Source organism: Prosopis cineraria, unplaced genomic scaffold (genome assembly GCF_029017545.1).
Source record: "Prosopis cineraria cultivar Desert tree isolate PC_DT_omini unplaced genomic scaffold, ASM2901754v1 PC6, whole genome shotgun sequence".
Taxonomy (NCBI): Eukaryota; Viridiplantae; Streptophyta; class Magnoliopsida; order Fabales; family Fabaceae; genus Prosopis; species Prosopis cineraria.
The window spans coordinates 16,518,661-16,542,344 of NW_026555337.1; the positions used below are offsets into that span (position 1 = coordinate 16,518,661).

At 30.4% G+C, this 23,684-nt stretch overlaps 1 pseudogene; it reads left to right on the forward strand.

Annotated features, from left to right (window-relative positions):
* The first annotated feature begins 5,522 nt into the window (after positions 1-5,522).
* Positions 5,523-23,352, forward strand: LOC129312862 (uncharacterized; annotated as a pseudogene).
* The last annotated feature ends 332 nt before the right edge of the window (positions 23,353-23,684 follow it).

The following is a 23,684-nucleotide window of genomic DNA, read 5'->3' on the forward strand; positions in this document are numbered from 1 at the left end:
AAAAAATGTTTAATCAAATCAAAACAAGTTGATTTCGATGTGTTAATAATATTAATAATAAGAGTTTGTTATATAATAAATAATATATGAAGGATCTACTTGTCATGATTTAATTAAAAGCAAGCATCTAAATATTATTCACATGGGCATTTTACTATGTCATGCTTGTTTGTGATCAACTAGATTTATTTTAATACTTGAAAGATAAAAATAAATAAAAAATATAAATAAAAAATAATTTATTTTTTGTACTTAAAATATCATATTTTTTTTATTTTACATAAATTAAAATTTTAGGTAATTTATTATATTTCAAAATATTATGTTATTTTTTGCACATACTCCCTCCATTCAAAAGACCAAATCTCACTTCCAATAAAATAATTACTTATTTTTAAATTAATTTTATTTTTTCATATTTACTCCTATTTAATAAGGTATTTTACCCTAAAATAAATATAAAGTGACTTATTCAATAGGGATATTTTTTTAAAAAATAATAATTATATTTTAAAAGACTAAAAATGTCTTATATTTTTTAATATCCTTAAAAAGTATCTTACATTTTTTAACAGAGAAAGTATTTATTTATGTTAAAGCGTGTTATCCTCATATACATTTGCACTCTTCCTTTGATTATCATGTGGGAAAATTTTAAAATTAGATTAAAAAATATATTCCCTCCATAAAAAAATGTAAGGTATTTTTTGAGGAATTGAATGTTAAAAACTATAAGGCATTTTTAATTTTTTAAAGTATAATCATTTTCTTTTTTTAAAATGCCCCTATTGATAGTGACCTTATATTTATTATAAGGTGTTTAATAGGGGTAAATATGAAAAGATAGGGTTAGTTTAAAAGTAGACAACTACTTTATTGAGGATAAAATTTGATTAAAAATGCTTTATATTTTTAAAAGGAGAGAGTACTTCCTATTGAGTTCTTCCCCCATAATTAATTGAAGAAGAAAATTCTCTCCCAAAAAATATTCCGGGATCTGCCATTAGCTGTTTGGAGTAAATTATCTAAGCATCAATATCTATTTTGCAATATGTTATCCTTATGTATATTCAAAATATAAATATTTTTTTAAATCTCTCAACCCTGCAAATTAAAATGTTATTATCTTAATGTATTTTAGAATTTTTTTTGGCTAGTACATCATCCTAAGAAAAATAAAAATGTCTTGTAATAAATTATAGGATAAATTGGCTGATTTAAAGTTAAAAATTTATCTATTAGAAATTAAATTGAAGTTATATTTTCTAAATTAAAATTTAAATAACACATGTTAATAAAGGTTAGTCTAATTGATAAAAATTTGACTTATAACTCAAAAGGTTCTTGGACTAAATCTTAGCCAATATCAAAACCTTGTTAGTGACTGATATGTAAATTAAATACCTTTTAACCTTTGAAATATACCTCATTTTGGTAAACCTCTAAACTTTAACTCACTTAAATCTTTTAATACACAAAAAAATAAAAAATACCCTACGTTATTTTATAATTTTTTTTATCCATATGTGTATTGAAACCATAAATAACATGGCCCGTCCCATTTGAAAAATTATATATAAAAATTGTTATTTTGAGTATGTTATAGTTAGAAAGAATAATTTATTATTCTAAAATGTGTTATTCTCTCATAAATTAAAATTAAACTAATAAAAATTTTATTTTATAAATTGTTATTTAGGTCTGTATTTTATTCTTTTATTTATCATCTTATATATGAAAAAAATGAAAATAAGAAATAATGGGTCTCTTACATTCCCACAATTGCGAAATAGATCTCACACTTAAACTTTTTACTGTAGGCCCCGCATGATCTTCAACGTGTAATTTTTTTTTTTTCAAAAAATAAATCATTGTTCATCCCACTTCAAATCTTATATTTATAAATATTTAAATTTATTTTACTTTATAATTTATTATCTTACAGATTTTAACAATTCAATTAAAAATTTATTTAATGTAGAAACTATTGTTCAATGTAAGTTAAAATTTGAAACAATAAAACTTATTCATTGAAGTATACACGCATTTGTTTTTTATATTTTATGTAGATTAAATCTGCAATATTCTTGTAGTCCATCCATACTCATATTTTTTTTACTACCTCTTTTACGTTTATTATTTATTTTACTTTGAATTTTAATCCCCTCTTTTTTAATCAGGGTCCCACAACTACTTTTTTATCATAAAACCACATTTTTAAAATTTATTATTGTTTACACCTCTAAAGTTTTATAATTTACAAATGCTATTATATATACCAAAATATTTTCTCCATATGTAAATAAATTTTATTAATTAAAGTATGAGTTTTATATCACTTTACATTTTCTTTAATGATATGTCCTAAACTCATTGTTCTTTACTATGAGTCTCACGTACACTTACTTTTTAAAAACTTAAAAGAATAATTTCTATTTTGCATTATGTTACCCTTGCACATATTAAAAAATATTAAAATTTTTAAAAATTTTTCACCTCCTGCAACTTAAAATATATTCTAGCTTATTCTTTTTTTTTTTTAATTTCATTGCCCCATGTATTTATGTAGGTTAAATGATAAATTTGTTTTATTTTCATACAAAATATTTTATGATATATTACACCATGATAATGCCAAATATATAGAAAAATTTGTTATTTAAAATGAGATCCCAAGTTTTTACCATTAAATAAATAAAAATTATTTAAAATAAGACTAAATTATAATTACAAAGTGTATGAAAGCATGAGATACTAATCGTTTAGAAAATATTATAAAAAAGGAGCAAAAAAAATAAAATTTTACTAAATTATGGGTCGTTCGCCATAGCCAACAATACATTCCATAAGGTGGACCACACTGAGACTAATTTGGTCCCACATAAATGATGAAGGTAATTTACTTTGAATTTTAAAGTTCATAATTTAGAATGCCACTCACACAATAGTTTAGAGTTTATAGTGTTTATTAACAAATTACATATTAGCAATGGAATGCCTAATGATTTTGCCTTAGTTGTGTTGATGCTCAATTAAACTAAGATTGACTTAATATAGTATAGGCTAACTCTAGGTCATTTTTTTTAGGAGCAATTTAGGGATTATCTTAAATTGGTTCTAGGTATTTAATAACTGAAAAAATTTAAAACTAAATGTTAGATTTTTACACTAAAATGCAAATGAGAAAATGTAATTTATGCCATTAAAATTACTTAGATAGATGCTAATGCTAAAGTCTAACAACTAAATTTTATTATGCAATGCATGAGTTTTAAATTATGATTGGGGCTTTTTGTTCAAGAAAATTGAAATGAAAGCTAAAGAAATTAATTAAGTGACAAAAATGATTAATTAACTAAAAATTAAGAAAAGTTTGATGCAAATGTAGTAAAGAGAACAACTTAGAACTTCACATGGAGTTAACTTTCCTAACCCAATTCAATTAGTTATACCAAAGAAAAATAATAGAAAAATAAAATTAATAAATTCAATTACCTAATTAAAGCATAGGAAATCTCTAAGCACAAAAGTCTAACACTTAATTTATTGGAGAATTTATAATGAACTAAGTGCTATGATTATGAATTAGAAAAATTAAATTTATTAAAACCAATGACAAAATAATTCAAAGATAAATCTGGAAAAAAATATTTAAATTATCTAATTAAATAATTAAAAAAATTATCAATTCAATTGAACAATCAAGAGGTAAAATGAATAATCCAAATTTGCAACAAACATTACAATAATAATTAAACTAATAATGAGAACTCAATCATTAATTTAGTTGGCAAAGAAAGTATAATAAACATATTTAAATTTCAGAAATTCGTTCAATATAAAATCAATTCAATCCAAGATTTAAAAATATTTATAATATAAAATTAGATAGTATTCAAGCATTGTAATTTAAAATCATTTAAAATTAAATAATTCTAAACTCTTGAATTAAGAATTAAGAAGATAAATGAAAAATTATTTTTCAATAATCTTCAATTATAAATTTTAAACACTAATTTTTTTCATGTTCATCTCAAATTATTTTTTAAGCTAACTCAAGCTTTTATGAATGATGCTCTCCCTCCTAACTCCCAGCCGCAAGCAACTGCCGCCATGCAAAAATCTGATGAATTATTGAATGACTAATAAAAAAAGATGGAGATGTGTGGAAATGAGAATGACACGTGAATGATTTTTATAATGGAAGAATGAAGAGAGAGAGAGAGAGAGAGTGAAGTGGTGCCGCGTGTAATGAAGTGGGAGAGTGGATGATTGAGAGTGGAGTAAGAGAGACGCTGTAGCTGATGATGATGGACGCCCCAAGGAAAAAATCGAAAACGAAGAACCAGCCTCACTTTCTTTCAAGAACCGCGGCTGTGTTAATTGATGAGAGGAAGAGAGGATTGAGAACAAATGATTTAATGATTAGCAAAGACAGTAAAGAGTTTAAGAAAAATTTTAGTCATTGAATTAAAAAAGAATCAATAAAAAAAATAAAAAGAAAAATGCAAATTTTTTTTATTTTTTTATTAAAAATGCCCATTATACTTTTAATAAACCTGAATAATTTTTTCATTATCTTTTAAAGTCTTAATTACTAGATATATCTTGAAATTCAAGAATTAATATTCACCATTAAATTTTATTAATTAGGCTTTTATAACTTGAAAAAGTCAACATAAATCTATTAATATAGATTATATTCAAAATAAATCACATGTCTCAAGAAATATTTTAGATTAATTTTCCCAACAATTAAAATTTTTCAAAAAAATTGCCAAAAAAATCAAATAATGTGTAATAATTTAAATTAAACTTAATTAATGATTGACAAAATTAAAAAATATTTAAAATAAAAAATAAAATATTAAAAAATTAAGCACAAAATTCTCATAATTAATCTAAAAATAAATTATTTTTCAAAATTGGCTATACATTCACATAATGTCTAATAAAATTAAATTAGCCCAAAATCATCACTAAAATGTATGAAAAATGTTGGATAAAAAATATAAAATCCATGATTCATCACTTCCACATCATCATTTTGATTAGGCTCCTATTAAGTGAATAGTAATGGCGTTAAGTATAAATTAATGATGGAGAGTAATTTGCTATGACTTTAAAAGTTTAGGATCAATTTTATATATTTTAAGAGTTTAGGTTTAGGGTACTTTTTGTATAATATTTCAAAATTCAAAATGTGCTAATTCTTTTTTTTTTCTTGTCTACTTTTTGACATTGACAAATGAAAATCTATATAGCAAAAATTTTTTTATCCTATATAAAAAATTATTAATTAAATTATGGATCCCACATTGATCTCATAAATTATCAATACAATATCCATTTATGTTTAGTTGACCTATAAATTAATTAAAATAAAGTCATGTAAAATATGCATAATATATTATTTATAAATATATAATATAACGTTCATAATTTTTTAATACAATATTTATGTGTGTCTGCACATAAATATTTCCTTGAGAATGCATGAGATCCGTGTTGTGCAAGTATTATTGACACCTATAAGACCTGGGAGTGATCGAGTATTTTCACTACACTACCAGACTTTCATCCAATTGTTTGTGCCCCATGAATTTCGCCCCCAGTTTTTCCAGGGAAGTAACTAGTGGAGAGCCATCACTAAACTAAACTTCTATCTTTCTTATTTGAAAAAAAAGAAAAAAGAATTTAACAAAATAGCTTGTTTCATTTCGTTGATGAGAAAGCGACCTCTGAATTGTTTATTGTTTCCCTCTCATCAGAATCGTTCACGCCATTGCTTATCATCGTGGACAGAAATGGTTGAAGGAAAACCATGCTTTCCTGAGAATCAAGCGAAATGGGCACCACCCACCAATCCGACGCCGTCTCATTGGATTCCGAACTTGAAACGTCGCTTCTGCATCTGGATACAGTAAACGGGGTGGTTGACTACAAAGGCCAACCAGTCATCAGATCCAAGTCTGGCCATTGGAGATCCGCCGCTTTCATCACAAGTATTCTCGCATTGAAAATCTCCCCCCCCCCTTCCTCCTTCTTCGTTACTTAAGTATATATTTTTGTTCTTTTTGGTATGAAAAGGTGTGGAAGTAGCAGAGAGGATTGCGTACAACGGAATAGTGTCGAATCTGATCTCCTTCTTGACGGGACTGCTTCACCAAAGCTCGGCCATCGCTGCTGCCAATGTCAACATCTGGGATGGAACAGCGTCGTTCCTGCCTCTCTTGGGAGCATTTATCGCTGATTCTTATCTTGGACGCTATCGAACTATTGTCATATCTTCCCTTCTTTATATACTGGTCAGTTATGCTTACAGGAATACTTATTATACAATGTCATATGATATTAAGGGAAAAAAATTGGTGCTTTTGTTGCGTTTTGGTAAGACAGTTATGTCGTCCTTGTATGAATCATCTCCTGAATTGGGTCTCGGGCCATGTTTGGTGGAAAAGAAAGGTGGGGTGGGAAAGGAAGAGATTGAGAGCGACCTGAATTTGCATCTGAATCCTCTCCTCATCCATCCTCTCCTTTCTTTCTTTGTTTTTTTTTTTCTTACTATCATCACATCCCTATCCTTAGATTAAAAACTTCATGGTTTGGATTTAATCATGTGTATTTACTTATTTATTTTAATTTAATAATGGTCTATCAATATCATCAGTCTTTTTTAAGATCAAATTTTAACATTTTAGATTGATTGATTTATTTTTATTTATTATAATAATTTATAAAATATTAAATGCGGGGATGAGATGAGGAGAGTAAAGGAGAGAAGAGAATCCAAATCCCCGGCTGTTTCCAGGGACGGAAACTCTCCATAAAAACGAGGAAGGATGCATTGCATCTATCTTTTATCGAGAACAAGAAATACATTGCCTCCTTCATGCATAGAGGGATGATTTAAGGAATATGTTTATTTCATCTATCATTTTATAGATTTATTTGTTGACGAAGAATATAAGAATCAACAAGAAAGCTTCGTTTGTCCCACATTGACTGTTTAAATCGGATCTGAGTCATTAAGTAGCATTTTTGGGTTCAAAAAGCTGTGTAGCCTTTTAAACAGTGACGTATAGTCATAAGAAAATGTTTCTTGTCAGTAACGCTTTGTGCTGTTTAAAAATTGATATGAGTCGTTAAGTTGCATTTTTTATTTTTTTAAACAAGAAAACCATAATGCATAGAAGATCATGACAAGGGGTTTAACATTCAAGCCTTATTTTGATGCAGGGACTAGGCTTGCTGACTCTGGCAGCTATGCTTCCTTCTCTTACTAATTCTGAGGGCAAAGTTACCAAGATATTCGCATTTTGTTCTCCTGAGTTGCAAGTGGTCTTGTTTTTCTTTTCACTTTACTTGGTGGCCTTTGGACAAGGAGGGCATAAGCCTTGTGTTCAGGCTTTTGGAGCTGATCAATTTGATGAGCACCATCCAAAAGAGTGCGAAAACAGAAGCTCATTCTTTAACTGGTGGTATTTTACTATGTGTTCAGGCATTTTGCTATCTCTTTTAATCTTGAACTATATACAGGATAATGTTAGCTGGGTTTTAGGATTTGGAATCCCTTGTATTGCAATGATCACCGCTTTGATCGTCTTCTTGCTTGGAACTAAGACTTACAGATTTACAATTGAAGGGCATAAAAGGAGCCCATTTATGAGAATTGGCCGTGTCTTTGTTGTAGCCATAAGAAATCGGCAACTTACCCTACCAAACATTGCTTTCAGAGACGAAGCTGGAAACATTGTACAATATTCCAAACAATTCAAGTAAGACAAAGCTCATATTCTATGCTTATAAATCTCATCATTTTGACACTTTTGCGGACTGAAAGATGCTAACATCTAATCAAGTTCCTTGAGTTTGATTACATTTTATGCCTAGTTGTTCACTGCGATACTAGAGTCAAGTTTAAATTTCTTGAAGGGAAAAAAACTGCTTGAACTAATTTGTGAATAAAGTGAAGCATACAACTGACTCTCAGTTTCATACTTTTCAGGGTTAAGGTGCAAAAATATTCAGACACTTTTTTTAGGAGTTTCTATATTTTTGAGTCAACAATGGTGTACAAGCACCCATGAACTTTATAAAAGAGACCTTCCCCAATCCATTAGGATAGAACTTAACAGTCAACATTAGGTTATTTTAATGGATTGGAAAAAGTTGACCTCTTTTATAAAATTAACGGGTATCCATGCACTATTTTCCTGGAGAGAAGGTTTTTGAGTATTTTTGCAACTTAATGCTATCTTTTATTATCACCTAAAACTTCCTGCAAAATGGAGCTTCAGGATTTATTTCTTGTGAATTGTCTTCTTCTCGGTAGTTATTTGGATTAGCAAGATGATGAATCCTTTAAAGAACTATTTTATCACATATGTATTACAGAATTCATTTATGACATCATATCTCCTTGATGTTTCAATTAATCTAGTACAAGAAAAAGTTGTTCTTTGCACGCTTTGATTCTTGTGATTTAGAAGCCACTGTGAATCATGGTATAATTCTAAATTTAGCTAGTTATTACCTCCAGTTCTTGATTATGCTAGTGGAAACCAGTTTATCTACCCTTGTTGCAGTATATTCCAAGCAGAGTATCATCAAATTCTACATTGCAGCCTCCTTGGATTTGTAAGATAATAACTTTGACTAATTAGCCTCTTGTTTTCCACAATGGAAGCTTCCTCAACAAGGCTCTGTTTTCAGCAAATGGTTCTAAAGAAGAGGAGGCATGTAGCCTTGTTGAGGTGGAAGAAGCAAAGACTGTTCTTAGACTTGCTCCTATTTGGTCTGCATGTTTGGTCTTTGGTATTGTTCTTGCTCAAACTCCAACTTTCTTCACCAAGCAAGGAAGTACTATGGATAGAACTATTTACCCAGGGCTTGATATACCTGCTGCCTCTCTTCAAGCTCTTGCACCTTTAGGCATTGTTATTTTTACTCCCATCTATGACCTCATATTTGTGCCAATAGCTAGAGCTATCACTAAAAATCCCTCTGGCATTACAATGCTACAAAGAATTGGAACTGGAATATCTTTATCAGTAATCACAGTAGTAATTGCTGCACTTGTTGACATGAAAAGACAGCAAACAGCAATAGTGTATGGTCTAGTTGATGATCCAGATGCAACTATTCCAATGAGTGTGTCATGGTTGATTCCCCAATATTTTTTGCTTGGAATTGCTCAGGTCTTCACCGTGGTTGGCCTTCAAGAATTCTTCTATGGTCAGGTGCCAAATGAACTCAGAAGCATGGGTCTTGCTCTGTACTTGAGTATCTTTGGTTTGGGGAGCTTCCTGAGCAGCTTTTTGATTTCTGTGATTGAGGAGGCAACAGGTCAAAATGGACAAAGCAGTTGGTTTGCTGATAATGTCAATAAGGCTCATCTTGATTACTTTTATTGGTTGCTTGTTGGACTCAGTGCGATGGGACTAGCCTTGTTCATTTTCTTTGCAAAATCTTACATCTATAACCAGAAAAGTAGGACACAAGGATAGTCCGTTTTATTTTTTTTTTTATTTTTATTTTTTTTCGTTTTAAGATGTAGTCAGATGGAAGTAATTATAATGTGTATAGTGTATAGAACCAAAATTTCCATCAGTTACCAAATTTCTCGTAAGGGATAATATTTAGGAGTGAACCTTGCCTAGTGAGCATTTTTATATTCTTGAATGATTCTTTCAAACTTGCAGCTGTTATATACTCATTCTGTGGCAACAAGAAGGGTCAAAATCACAAATTTAGGATAACATGACATGTCACAGATACCAATGACACAGTTGATTTTTCCCCCCACCCAAATCTTGTCCTGCTTTTGATTGGTTTAAATGAAGGATAAAATATATATATTTAACTTTATATGCTTCATGAAATGGCATGAGAGGGTCCCCAAGTAGGCGTATCACAAAAAGTTATGAAATGGGCTAACTCTCTCGAAATTCTGCCGTCGTATTTTAACTTTATTGTTTTTGGGCGTGGGGGCGGGGAGGATGGCCCTATTGTCCATCTTTAAAAAAAAACAAATCACATCACTGCTCCGACAATCAGAGAATTAATGTCATTGTTAATATATGCTCTACAAGATAATAACTTGCAGCCATGATTATGAACAGTGCCAACTCTGGACTCATTTAAACTAAATGAATTATGCTGGCTTGATGGCTTGTATAAATGGCTTCTTCTCTCTCATGTCATTTGTTTGTTTTGAATTTAAAATGGTCTCTCCTTCTTAGGTCTCATCTTCTTCTTAGCTCACCTTTTACTTTTTTATACTTCTATTACCTTTATTAATGCAGGATGGCCATGTCTACAGTAAATGAACAGTACTCCATCTGTTGTCTTTTTTTTTTGGTCAAAGCTCCATCTATTGTCTTTATTAATTACGCATTTCAAGTTGTATGTTCGGGTTCTCCATCTATTGTACTATTATAACTATAATAATATTATAATTATAATATAATATTATGATATTGGTGGTAGAGATTCGAATATTATAGTGTTAATATTATTATAATATTTGGTTGTTCCTGTTGTTTGTTTTTTCCTCATCTCAACTAATATTTTATATTTTATCCTGAATCTAACTACTATATGTTTGGATAACATTTTTAATCAATTATTTAAAAAAATTGATTAAAAACTAAAATTATCCAAACGCCTATTTTATGGGTTAATTAATTTTTGGACTAAAAATTAATTTTCTTTGAAAGCTGAGAAACTGAGTGTTTGCGGAAAAGTTAACCAAAAATGTTGGGAAAAATTATAAAGAAACGTTTAAGAAAAAAAATACGAAGAAAGCACATAATTTAATAAAAATAAAACCAAACTCTATTCTCTTCTTTTTTTTTAATAAAATTCAAATTTTGTATCCTCAAAAAATTAATGTTTGATATTTAAGAATTAAATTATATAGTAATTTATATTACTAAAATTAATTCTGATTAAATTATCCAAATATTTTCAATTATCTTAAAATTAATTTTAGAAAAACAGCATTCAAATAGATTGCATTATAACATAATCAATTATCATTAAAATCTAAAACTTAAGCAATTATTTTTATAATTTATTATATTCAATTGAAATTCAAATGGGCTCTCATGCAGAAAAAGATAGAGAAAAGGGAGGCCGGTCTTGCGTCAATGAAATAGATTAAATGGGAAGGTCGGTGGGTCAATTGGGGGGATCTCTACCAACTTTTGAATTCTTGGTAATTTTTTGTGTTGCCATTTCGCACCACTAGGTTAAATTTTAAATATATTGTTTGCTCAATGTGGTATTCATATGTGCAGAGCAATCAATCATCAATCAAATCAAATACCTATATAAATTTGGAATCTTACTGTGAACAGTAAATGAAGACTGGCACCAACATGAGCTTTTTTTTTAACCATCAAATACTCAGATACATTTATCCAGAACATTCCATAGCCTTGGTCCTTTAAGTATTTTCCCTATTTAACTTCTTAACGCCTCTCCAATTTCTATTGGCAAGTTCTCATGATCATTTACTTCCCTCAGTTGCTCTGAGTTTTGTCCACCACTCTGCCACTTCTTCTCCTCTAATATCCTCCATTTTTCATGCATCCATGCTAGGTACGCCCTACTCGTCTGTCAATAGGTGTGGATGTGAAAGAGGATCCTTCAATTGCCCCTTTTTCGGTAGGAGTCATCTGTTTGTGACTGTCAACGAGCACTTCTATTCACTCAACTTGATGGTAGAAGCTTTATAAACCAAAGGCGAGGTTGGAATCCACTTTTTAATCCAAGACCTTCACCACCTTACCATTCAAACCCACGATGGCGAAGAAGCGTCCGTACTTACTCACCCTTTATTGTGCGACAGATTTATATTCGACCTTCCACGACCCTGTCGAATCAAATGGCTAAACCCTTTAAGATTGTCACTACACCTGGGATCTCCACTTTTGTCTATGGGTTCTGACATGGCTTCCAGTGATTAGTGTTAAGCGAACGCAGTTTTGTGGTATCGGCAATGAGGTAATGTACGATTTATGGGTTCTCTGCGTATTGCCCTTCTATTATATCATTGTTACCGCTCATATTTTGATAAGGAATGCATAGGTGACGCAATTAGATGTGGGATAGATGGTTGCCTTTGTGATCCTTATCTAGACTGTACTGTGTTAAAATCGGAGAGATATTTTGGTACTTTGGATTTCATTTTCTTTTGAATGCATTTTCCCTTTCACTAAAAGAAAATCAAAAGTACTTCTAAAAGGATACATCATGATATCAAATGTTGTTGCTATTCTCATTTTCATCAAAGCCTGTAGCATTAGGTCAAAATAGACATAGTTAGCTATACTCTTTTTATTTTTCAATTACTGTTTCATGATATTTCAAAGTAGCTATTTTTTGATATACGTGCTAACTCTAATAACCATAATTCATCTCCTGCAGTGGATTAACTGTAGCTGAATAAACATTGATGGTGTATATATAATGCCTATAATGACCATCTAATCTCTACAATGTCCTGGTTGCTTTATGATTTTCATTATGTTTTTGCTTTCTTCACTTTATGAAATTTAGAGTATAAGACTAGCAGTCTAACTTTTGCTTCGTTGGTGGATGAGAATGGTTGGGTTCAGGTGGTTTGAAATATGTGGTTGTTTGTCAATAGAAATGCTTAACCAGGTAGAAGACAAATTAATGTTCTGTGTGATATTAAATCTCAAGGAAATTAAATAAAGACTTTTGCTTGGCACATTATATGGATGAGTCCATGTTCAATATTATATAAGATATGAATAGCTTTTCCATATCCTGATTTCCTTTATTATGGGACCTGTTTAGCCATAATGCAACTCTTTTATCTCTAGCTTTCTTGTCAGATTCTCAAATTTAGCTCCTAGCATAGCTTTGGCCAATAGGTCTAGTACTTAAAATTATTAGATGAGTGAAGAAGTTTAAAAGTATTGTTTTTGAGCTTTTTCTTGATTAAAGTTTTTGTCAAGCTACATATGTTTTGTTCTATCAAGGTATACTAAGTTATTTAGTATATTGATGATTGGGGCCCTGTTATTACATTGATAGTTTCGTAGTTGCTTCAATAGCAATACTTAATTCACTAGGAAGACATTTTCCTTGTGTATCTTCAAGCACCTTAAGATTCTGATGACAACAAAAATGCCCTTCTCTATGGGTCTTTATTTATAAACTGGCTAAGAAGTCAGAAATTGACATCTCACCTTATATGAGACTAGCCGATTAGTTTCCTTGCATTTCTTTTGTATCTCTTGGTGTCTATCTTCTTTGAAGCACATCTTATGTGTAGGTTCAATTGGAATCTCTACTAGCTTTCAAGCTAGCATGTAGTCTCTTCCAGAAGATTCAGGGTATATTTTCTATGTGATCAATTTTTTAACTGGCAAGTTCCTTATATATGATCCTTAGGTCAGCGAGAAACTTAATCCCAAACTAATTTTGGAGAGTTCATTTAAGCCACATGATTTCTTCTAAAATCATGAGTCATTATGATATCATCGACATAGACAATCAAAATGGCAATTTTACTTTTAGGGGATAGAGTGTGGTTAGTTTTTCCTTGAATATAACCATAGCCTTTATTCTTTAATAGCCTTTGTGAACTTTTTATGCCTTGGTTATAACCAAACTTTGTCGCCATCTAGCTCTTATAGGTTGGATTATTCCCTAATACACAATCTGCCTAGTAATTAGATGTTGTAAGTCACTGATAAAGGCTTATGATATTAGATATTTAATATTTAATATCTAGGTATTTATCCATTAAGTATTTTATCTAATTTTTTTATCATCTTATCTTCTAGAGTTATTAAATAGATTTAAACTAGATTTATTAGAGCTAGAGAAGCAAGCTTGGTGCCTTAAAATCTCTATACATTTGATGTTGAATAAAATAACATGGTTGAGAAAATTTCTTGAAAACTCAATCATTTCAACAAAAGGCAAGTCAATTAGCTGCTAAATTTAGTTTTGCATTTTTTTTGTTATCCCATTGCATGGAAGTGCTTGGAAATATAAATAATTGTTTGTTGATTTTATTCTTTTCCAGTTTTTGTTCCATTTGTTCTTTGGCTGTTATGGAGAAACTTATACTATCAAGACAAAAGAAACTTTGTTGACAATCTCTTTGCCTTAGGAAAATCTAATCCATGATGATAATGAACTTATTTTGTTGGCATCTCTTGGCGATTTATTGGAGTATGTTGAAGACCCTATTGCAAGATGAGTTTTCCATCCTCTACAATCCTGAGAACAATGTTCTATCTTGTTCAAGAAAGTTTATGTGGATTAGTAGGAAACTTATGGTAACTGTTACTGTATGCATGTCTTATGTTGTAACCGTGAGAAACTGAAGAGTTTAATTTCAAGTTTGATCTTGAACAAAATATAAATATCATACAGGGGCCTTATGGATAAGTTTTTTGAGATCCAATCGTTATTTTGAAAACAGAATGTTGTTTTGTCACTAGCCTATTGGACTAAGTTTGTTGGGTAAATTGTTTCCTATAAGGGGAACTTTGTTATGCAACTTTTAGTTATTGGCAGCTAATTGACTTGCCTTTCTATTATAGCATTTGGTTCATGGCTTTATTCTTTTTGCATTGTATTGATACCCTTTCATATGAATATAGTAGTGATTTTCTATCGTTGTGGGGCTTTAGTAGTTTTACAGAATATAATAAGTTTATCATGTACACCTTGCTTGTGTAAATTCCTAATTCCAAATTGTAAAGTGATTCCAAGATAGTTTCCTTTTCCTTGTTTTTCTTTACTTCTAGGCTATGAAGAACAAATGATTCACTTGGATTGGCCTACAAGTGTGAGAATTTTTCGAGGACTAGCTAGAGGATTGGCTTATCTTCATGAGAAATCAAGATAGAAAATAGTACATAGGGATATTCTTGCTGGATAAGGATGTGAATGCCAAGATCTCTAACTTCAATTTAGCAAAGCTCGATTAAGATGATAATACCCATATTAGCACTCAAATACCTAGAATAATGTATTATGCCATATTAAATTCTATATTTGATTGCTCATTAATAGAATTTGTCTTCACCATACACTTCCTCTATAATGTATGCTTTGCTATTGCATAAAGCCATTCTCATTCAAATGATACTAGAAACATCAATATTTCATTTGTTTACTAAAATCACTAATTTATGATTGTTGCATATTCTCTTTTCAATAGTTACATGGCTTCTAAATATGTAATGAAGATTTACATGACGAGCAAAGCAGATATTAATAGTTTTGAAATTATTGCTTTGGAAATTGTTTGTAGAGATAACAACACAAATTATAGACAAGGTGTTTTAATTTATAATAAATATAAAGTAATTTATTGATTATGTGTATGTTTTAAAAAATACATTAATTATGTATTGAGACATTAAAAATATTTTACATTTTTTACAATCTAACCCTTAAAAAATGTATCACACTTTTGAACAGCTATTACTAAGAAAAATTAATGAATGCCTTGGATTTATAATTTTTTTAAGGTTTTTTTAAATAAAAGTCTTTTATTTACTAAGCATGAAATATTTTTGTGGCAAGGGTAAGATGGGAGGAAGTTATATTTTTGCGAACAGTAAATTACAAATATCATATAGCATTTTTATTTGTTTTGATACTTTTCTAACACTTCACTAAATTATTATGATACAAGAAATTGAATAATTCATTTAATATTTTACTAATGAAATAAGACATTAACAATTATAAGTTCCTCCTTAAATTAGTTTGGTTAATTGAAAATCAGTTTATGCACAAAAAGCCTAAAAGATAATAATCCATAATAAAAGAAATAAGGCATCCTAAAAAATGATCAATGTTGTATTTTAAGATATATTTAAAAATATTAAAAATAAATTATAATCTTTTTTTTGTTATAGTATTCACTGGTTACTTGCTTAACTTTTTTGCTTGTAAATTGTACTTGTCTGTGATAATTAGTTATGATTAATTGATTATATTATTTACATTTTTTATTTGCATGTCCAATTAATTGCAGATAATGTGGTCCAACTAAAGACCACATGCTTAATTCCAGGAAAAAAAAAACTAAATAACACAAATATTGTTGATTTAAAATTATTGCCATATAATAATAAAGATACTTTACAATATAGTTTATTTTACGAGAAGATAATTTTAAAACATATAAATGAATTTAATTAGATGATATTTTATCCATGCATCACACGGGGTGAACACTAGTTTGAGAAAATTAATCTCTTAGACTTTTAATTTTTAAATATAATTATTCTGATTTTTCCTATTACATTTTTACAGTTCTTCATGCATTTGGTTTTTTTTATCTTCACTAACTAGATGATTTTCCTATTGTCCCGGTCTTTTTTTGTTGCTTTGAGTTTTTAGTTGCTTCTTGCTTTTAGTTATATGTTGCTTTTTCGCTAGTTGAACTACTACTTTTTTGACTTTTGTTTGTAATCTTTTTACTTTGTTTAATGAAATTTATTTTTTTATAAAAAAAAGTTGCATTTTTTTATAATTGCTTTGAAGCAATTAAATGAATTAATTTAACTATTGTGAGTTAAGCTACCCAATCAGGGATATCATTGAGGAATCTAGATCTTTCCTATTTTTAATCATGCACACAGGGAACATAAAAACAAAGCTAACTATTTAGTTTGGCTCTCTCATTCCATGAAAGATTTTTTGAAGATAATGGAAGAGTATTACATCCTATTGATCATTTGATCATCATCCATTTGCTAGTATAGAGGTGGAAGATGGTGACAGAGGATAAATTTTTCTTTGTAGCATGTCATGAAAGATTTTTTGAAGATAATGGAAGAGTATTACATCCTATTGATATTGAAGACTTTCAGATATCATTGAAAAATTTTCCAGAAAATTTTTCATCCTATTTTGAAAATTATCCAAACATGTAAATTTTTCAAAATAAAATAGCATATATATATATATATATCCCGAAAAACAAAGTCGTGCATGGCATAAGGCTCTCGGTCGCGAGTTAAATTTTTTTTTTCCTTGAAAACTTCTTATCCTATTACGAAAATTGACCGAGTGTGTATATTTTTTTTAATAAAATAATATATTTTTTCTGAAAAATCAGAATCAGGTTCTCAGGTTAAATATTTTTTCATGAAAATTTTATTCTAAAAATTAACTAAACATGTAAATTTTCAGAATAAAATGATATATTTTTCCTGAAAAATCCAACTCGACTTCGTCAAGTTATTTGAAAGATATTTTTATCTTTTGACCTGTGAAGATATTGACACCTAAAGATCAGGGACAGATAAATAGTTTTGGGAGAATAACATGGAGGTTATAGAAAGATTAATTAATTTAAATTAAATTTTAAGTTTTAATTTTTAAAAATTTGTAATTTAATTTCTTAATTTTGCAATTTTAAATTTATAACTTATATTTTAAATTTTAATAGAAAAAATATTTTTTTATTTTTCAACCATACTAAAATTTTAAAAATAAGTTAAAAATTTATCACAATACAATTATAAAAATAAGAGATTGAGTTGTAAATTTTTAAAATTTAATATTTAAGACTTAATTTAAATTAATTAATTTTTTAGGACCTTTTTGTCATTTTTTTGAAACTATTTATCTCTCTGGTTTCTTCCTTGGGAAAAATGGGAGTGAAGTTCATGAGATCCAAACTTTTAAATAGTTGGACAAAAGTTTCAAAATGTAGTAAAACTATTTGTCATTTTCCTTGGAAGAATAATAAAGTGATTTCAAAAGGATTAATTAATTTAAATTAAATTTTAAATATTAAACTTTAGAAATTTACAATTCAATCTTTCAATTTTATAATTACATTATAATAAATTTTTAACTTATTTTTTTAAATTTTAACATGGTAGAAAAATAAAAAATTTATTTTCATATTAAAATTTAAAATATAAGTTATAAATTCATTATAATGTAATTATAAAATTAAAAAATTAAATTATAAATTTTTAAAATTAATAATTAAAATTTAATTTAAATTAATTGATTCTTTAAAACCTTTATATTATTTTCCTAAATTTTTTTGGAAGAATGACAAATAGTTTTACTAGGTTTTGAGACTTTTGTTCAACTATTTGACAGTTTAGACCTCATGAACTACTTTCCAAATTTTCCCAAGGAAGTAACCAGAGCCATCAGATCTTAACCTGTATCGTTTTGATTGGGGGGAACAAACATAGAATTTAACTTGTTTCATTTCGTTGATGAAAAAGCAACCTCTGAATTGTTTATTGTTTCGCTTTCATCGGAATCATTCAAGCCCATTGCTTATCCTGGACATAAATGGTTGAAGGACAACCTTAACCTTCCTGGGAATCAAGAGAAATAGCCACCATCCACCAATCCGACGCCGTTTTCATTCGATTCCAAACTTAGAACGTCGCTTCTGCATTTCGATACAGAAAAAGGGGCGATTGTCTACAAAGGCCAACCAGTCATCAGATTCAAGTCTGGCCATTGGAGATCCGCCGTTTTCATAATAAGTACTCTCGCATTGAATCTCTCTCTCTCTCTCTCCCTCCCCCCCCTCCCCTTCTTCTTCTTCTTGTCATTTAAGTATTTTTTTATGTAATTTTTGCTGTGAGAAGGTATGGAAGTGGCTGAGAGGATTGCATACAATGGAATAGTGTCGAATCTGATCTCCTTCTTGACGGGACCGCTTCACCAAAGCACGGCCATCGCTGCCGCCAATGTCAACATCTGGGATGGAACGGCGTCGTTCCTGCCTCTCTTGGGAGCACTTGTCGCTGATCTTATCTTGGACGGTGTCGTGGGATGGAACGGCGTCGTTCCTGCCTCTCTTGGGAGCATTTATCGCTGATTCTTATCTTGGGCACTATCGAGCTATTGTCATATCTTCCCTTCTTTATGTACTGGTCAGTTATGCTTACAGGAATACTTATTATACAATGTCATATGATATTAAGGGGAAAAAAAAAAATACTCCTTTCGTTGCCTTTTGGTAAGACAGTTATGTTGTCCTTGTATGAATCATCTCCCGAATTGGGTCCGGGGCCATGTTTGGTAGAAAAGAAGGGGGGGATGGGAAAGGAAGAGATTGAGAGAGACCTGAATTTGCATCTGAATCCTCTCCTCATCCACCCTCTCCTTTTCTTTCTATCATCACATCCCTATCCTTAGATTAAAAATTCAATGGTTTGGGTTTAATCATGTGCTTTACTTATTTATTTTAATAATAGTCTATCAATATCATCAGTCCTTTTTAAGGTCAAATTTAACATTTTACATTTATTTATTTTATTTATTATAATAACTTATAAAATATTAAATCTCAGCCGTTAAATTTTCAATCCAAAGGTGTGAATGAGATGAGGAGAGTACAGGAGAGAAGAGGATCCAAATCCCCTAAATATTTGCTGTCTCCCTTTCGAATTTTTTCAAGTCCACATGTCCTCAATGCCTTCAAGTTCCTGATGAGGATGCCCTTTTGCTTTAATGATTGGGCTAAATATTTGCTGTTTCCAGAGAGTTAGTCAAACAAGGAAGGATACCTTCCATCTATCTTTTATCGAGAACAAGAAATATTTAAGGAATATGTTTATTTTCATCTATCATTTTATAGATTTATTTGTTGACGAAGAATATAAGAATCAACAAGAAAGCTTCGTTTGTCCCACATTGGCTGTTTAAATTGGAGGTGAGTCATTAAGTAGCATTTTTCGCTTCAAAAAGCTGGGTAGTCTTTTAAACAGTGACGTATAGTCAAAAGAAAAAGTTTCTTGCCCGTAACGTTTTTTATTTAAAAATTTATCCGAGTCATTAAGTTGCAATATTTACAGGAAAACCATAATGCATAGAAGATCATGATAGGGGTTATCACATTCAAACCTTATTTTGATGCAGGGACTTGGCTTGCTGACTCTAGCAGCTATGCTTCCTTCTCTAACTAATTCTGAGTGCAAATTTACCAATATATTCGCATTTTGTTCTCCTGAGTTGCAAGTGGTCGTGTTTTTCTTTTCACTTTACTTGGTGGCCTTTGGACAAGGAGGGCATAAGCCTTGTGTTCAGGCTTTTGGAGCTGATCAATTTGATGAGCACCATCCAAAAGAGTGCGAAGACAGAAGCTCATTCTTTAACTGGTGGTATTTTACAATGTGTTCAGGCATCTTGCTCTCTCTTTTGATCTCGAACTATATACAGGACAATGTTAGCTGGGTTTTAGGATTTGGAATCCCTTGTATAGCAATGATCACTGCTTTGTTCGTCTTCTTGTTTGGAACTAAGACTTACAGATTTACAATGGAAGGGCATAAAAGGAGCCCGTTTACGAGAATTGGCTGTGTCTCTGTTGTAGCTACAAGAAATCGGCAACTTACCTTACCAAACATTGCTTTCAGAGACGAAGCTGGAAACATTTTACAATATTCCAAACAACTCAAGTAAGACAAACAGCTCATATTCCATGTTTGTATATCTCATCATTTTGACTCTTACTGGCATTATGTTTGTGGGCTAAAAGATAGTAACATCTAATCAAGTTCCTTGAGTTTGATAACATTTTATGCTAGTTGTTCACTGTGACATAAGAGTCAATTTTAAATTTCTTGAAGGGAGAAAAACGGTTTGAACTAATTTTTGATAAAGTGAAGCACATATCTCACTCTCAGTGTCAGTTTTTAGGGTTAAGGTGCAAAAATATTTAGAAACTTTTTCTCCAGGAGTTTCTGCATCTTTAAGTCAACAATGAGACATTGGTATCCATTAATTTTGTAAAAGAGGCTTTTTCTAATGTTTTGTAAAGTTAATGGGTATCCATACACTATTGTTGACTTAAAGATAGGAGATACTCCTGGAAAAAAGTTTTCTTGGTATTTTTTCACCTTAACATTACTTTTTATTATCATCTAAAACTTCCTGCAAAATGGAACCTCAGGATTGTAATTTTATTTCTTGTGAATCATCTTCTTCTCATTAGTTATTTGGATTAGCAAGATGATGAATCCTTTAAAGAACTCTTTTATCACATATCTATTTTTGAATTCATTTACAATGTTATGAGAACCGGATTAATCGTTGAACCGGTTGAGACATTATTTCACGGTTCAATAGTTAGACTAGGGTTAGACCTTGGTTGAACTAATTATAATTAAATTGATATATTTAAATATTATTGAGAAATTTAAATTAATTTTCTTATATTTTTTTAGAGTTTCAAAATCATTGTTTATTTTTTTGGAGATGGTTATCACTTTTTTTTGGGGAAATAAGAAATAAATTTGTTTGAAAAGATATGTAAATAAGTATTTGGATAAATATAGATCATAAAGATGTTTACATGTAAAGAAATAAATTCAAAGAATCAATTTAAAAAGAGATAAAAGGAGTGCATGCTTATTTTTCAGGTTGGTCATTAAGCAGTTTTTAAACACAAGTTATAACTTAATTAAAATGATATCATATGACAAAAAAAAAGATAAATACCTAGAATAACAAAGATAAAAAAGATGTTCATAAATTAAAAAAAATAAGTATGAGGAACTCACAAAAAATGAACAAAGATAAGGGGAAAATTTTTTAAAAGAAGAAATAGACATAGGATGAGATTGCATGTGTTTTGGATGGAAATGCTTAGCCCCCCACATCATGAGATTGCATGTGTTTTGGATGGAAATGCTTAGCCCCCCACATCATGAGATTGCATGTGTTTTGGATGGAAATGCTTAGCCCCCCACATCGACTAAGTGTTGCAGGGGAGAGGCGCTGATCTCTATATAATAGAAAGGATGGGGTGCTGCTGTTCAGAAAACCATATGGGTGACACTTAATAAAAGTTGTGGGCCTGTAGTATATTTTTTTTTAGTTTGTTACTTAATTTATTATTTAATACTTAATTTTAGTTTTAATTTGACAATTTTTAAGTTAATTTTTTTTTTTTTTTTTTGCTGGTATGGTTGAAATCATGGTCCAATTCACCAGTTCTTGTGTGGTCCGGCTTTGTGTGTGTTCCGGACCGGACTAGGCACCGATTCCCGGCTAACCCAGTCTGACTGGTTGGTGAGATTTCTTAACAATGTTCATTTATAACATCCTATCTCCTTGATGTTTCAATTAATGTAGTACAAGAAAAAGTTGTTCTTTGCACGCTTTGATTCTTTTGATTTAGAAGTCACTGTGAATCTTGGTACAATTCTCAATTTAGCTAGTTCTTATCTCCAGTTGTTGATTATGCCAGTGGAAACCAGTTTATCTACCCTTGTTGCAGTATATTCCAAGCACAGTATCATCAAATTCTACATTCCAGCCTCCTTGGATTTGTAAGATAATAACATTGACTAATTAGCCTTTTGTTTTCCACAATGGAAGCTTCCTCAACAAGGCTCTGTTTTCACCAAATGGTTCTAAAGAAGAGGAGGCATGTAGCCTTATCGAGGTGGAAGAAGCAAAGGCTGTTCTTAGACTTGCTTCTATTTGGTCTGCATGTTTGGTCTTTGGTATTGTCCTTGCTCAAACTCCAACTTTCTTCACCAAGCAAGGAAGTACTATGGATAGAACTATTTTCCCAGTGCTTGATATACCTGCTGCTTCTCTTCAAGCTATTATACCTTTAGGCATTGTTATTTTTACTCCCATCTATGACCTCATATTTGTGCCAATAGCTAGAGCTATCACTAAAAAGCCCCCTGGCATTACAATACTACAAAGAATTGGAACTGGAATATCCTTATCAGTAATCACCTTGTTGACATGAAAAGACGGCAAACAGCAATAGTGTATGGTCTAGTTGATGATCCAGATGCAACTATTCCGATGAGAGTGTCATGGTTGATTCCCCAATATTTTTTGCTGGGAATTGCTCGGGTCTTCACCGTGGTTGGCCTTCAAGAATTCTTCTATGGTCAGGTGCCAAATGAACTCAGAAGCGTGGGTCATGCTCTGTACTTGAGTGTCTTTGGTTTGGGGAGCTCTCTCAGCAGCCTTTTGATTTCTGTGAGTGAGGAGGCAACAGGTAAAAATGGACAAAGCAGTTAGTTTGCTGATAATCTCAACAAGGCTCAACTTGATTACTTTTATTGGTTGCTTCTTGGACCCAGTGCGATGGGACTAGCCTTGTTCATTTTCTTTGCAAAATCTTGCATCTATAACCAGAAAAATAGGACACAAGGATAGTCTGTTTTATTTTTATTTTTTTTATTTTTTCATTATAAGATGTAGCCAGATGGAAGTAACTATAATGTGTACATTGTATAGGACTAGAATTTCCATCAGATGTGTTACCAATTTTTTCGTAAGGGACAATATTTAGGAGTGAATCTTACGTGCCTAGTGAGCATTTTTATATTCTTGAATGATTCTTCCAAACTTGCGGCTGTTGCATTCATTGATCTGTGACAAAAATGAAGGTCAAAATCACAAATTTTGCATAACATGACTAGTTACGGATACAAATGACAAAGTTCTTGATTTTTTTCTCCAACCCAAATACGGTCTAGCTTTTGGTTGTTTTGTAATCTCTACACATCTGGTTTTTCAAATATTTTCTACCCTTTCTGGTGCCTTTTGTCGTTCTTTTATCTTTTGGATAACTTTTTTACCCTCTCTTCATTTCATTTTTTTTTGGGTAAAAGTACAAATTTAGACTTTAACTATTTTTTCAAGAGTATTAGATAGCC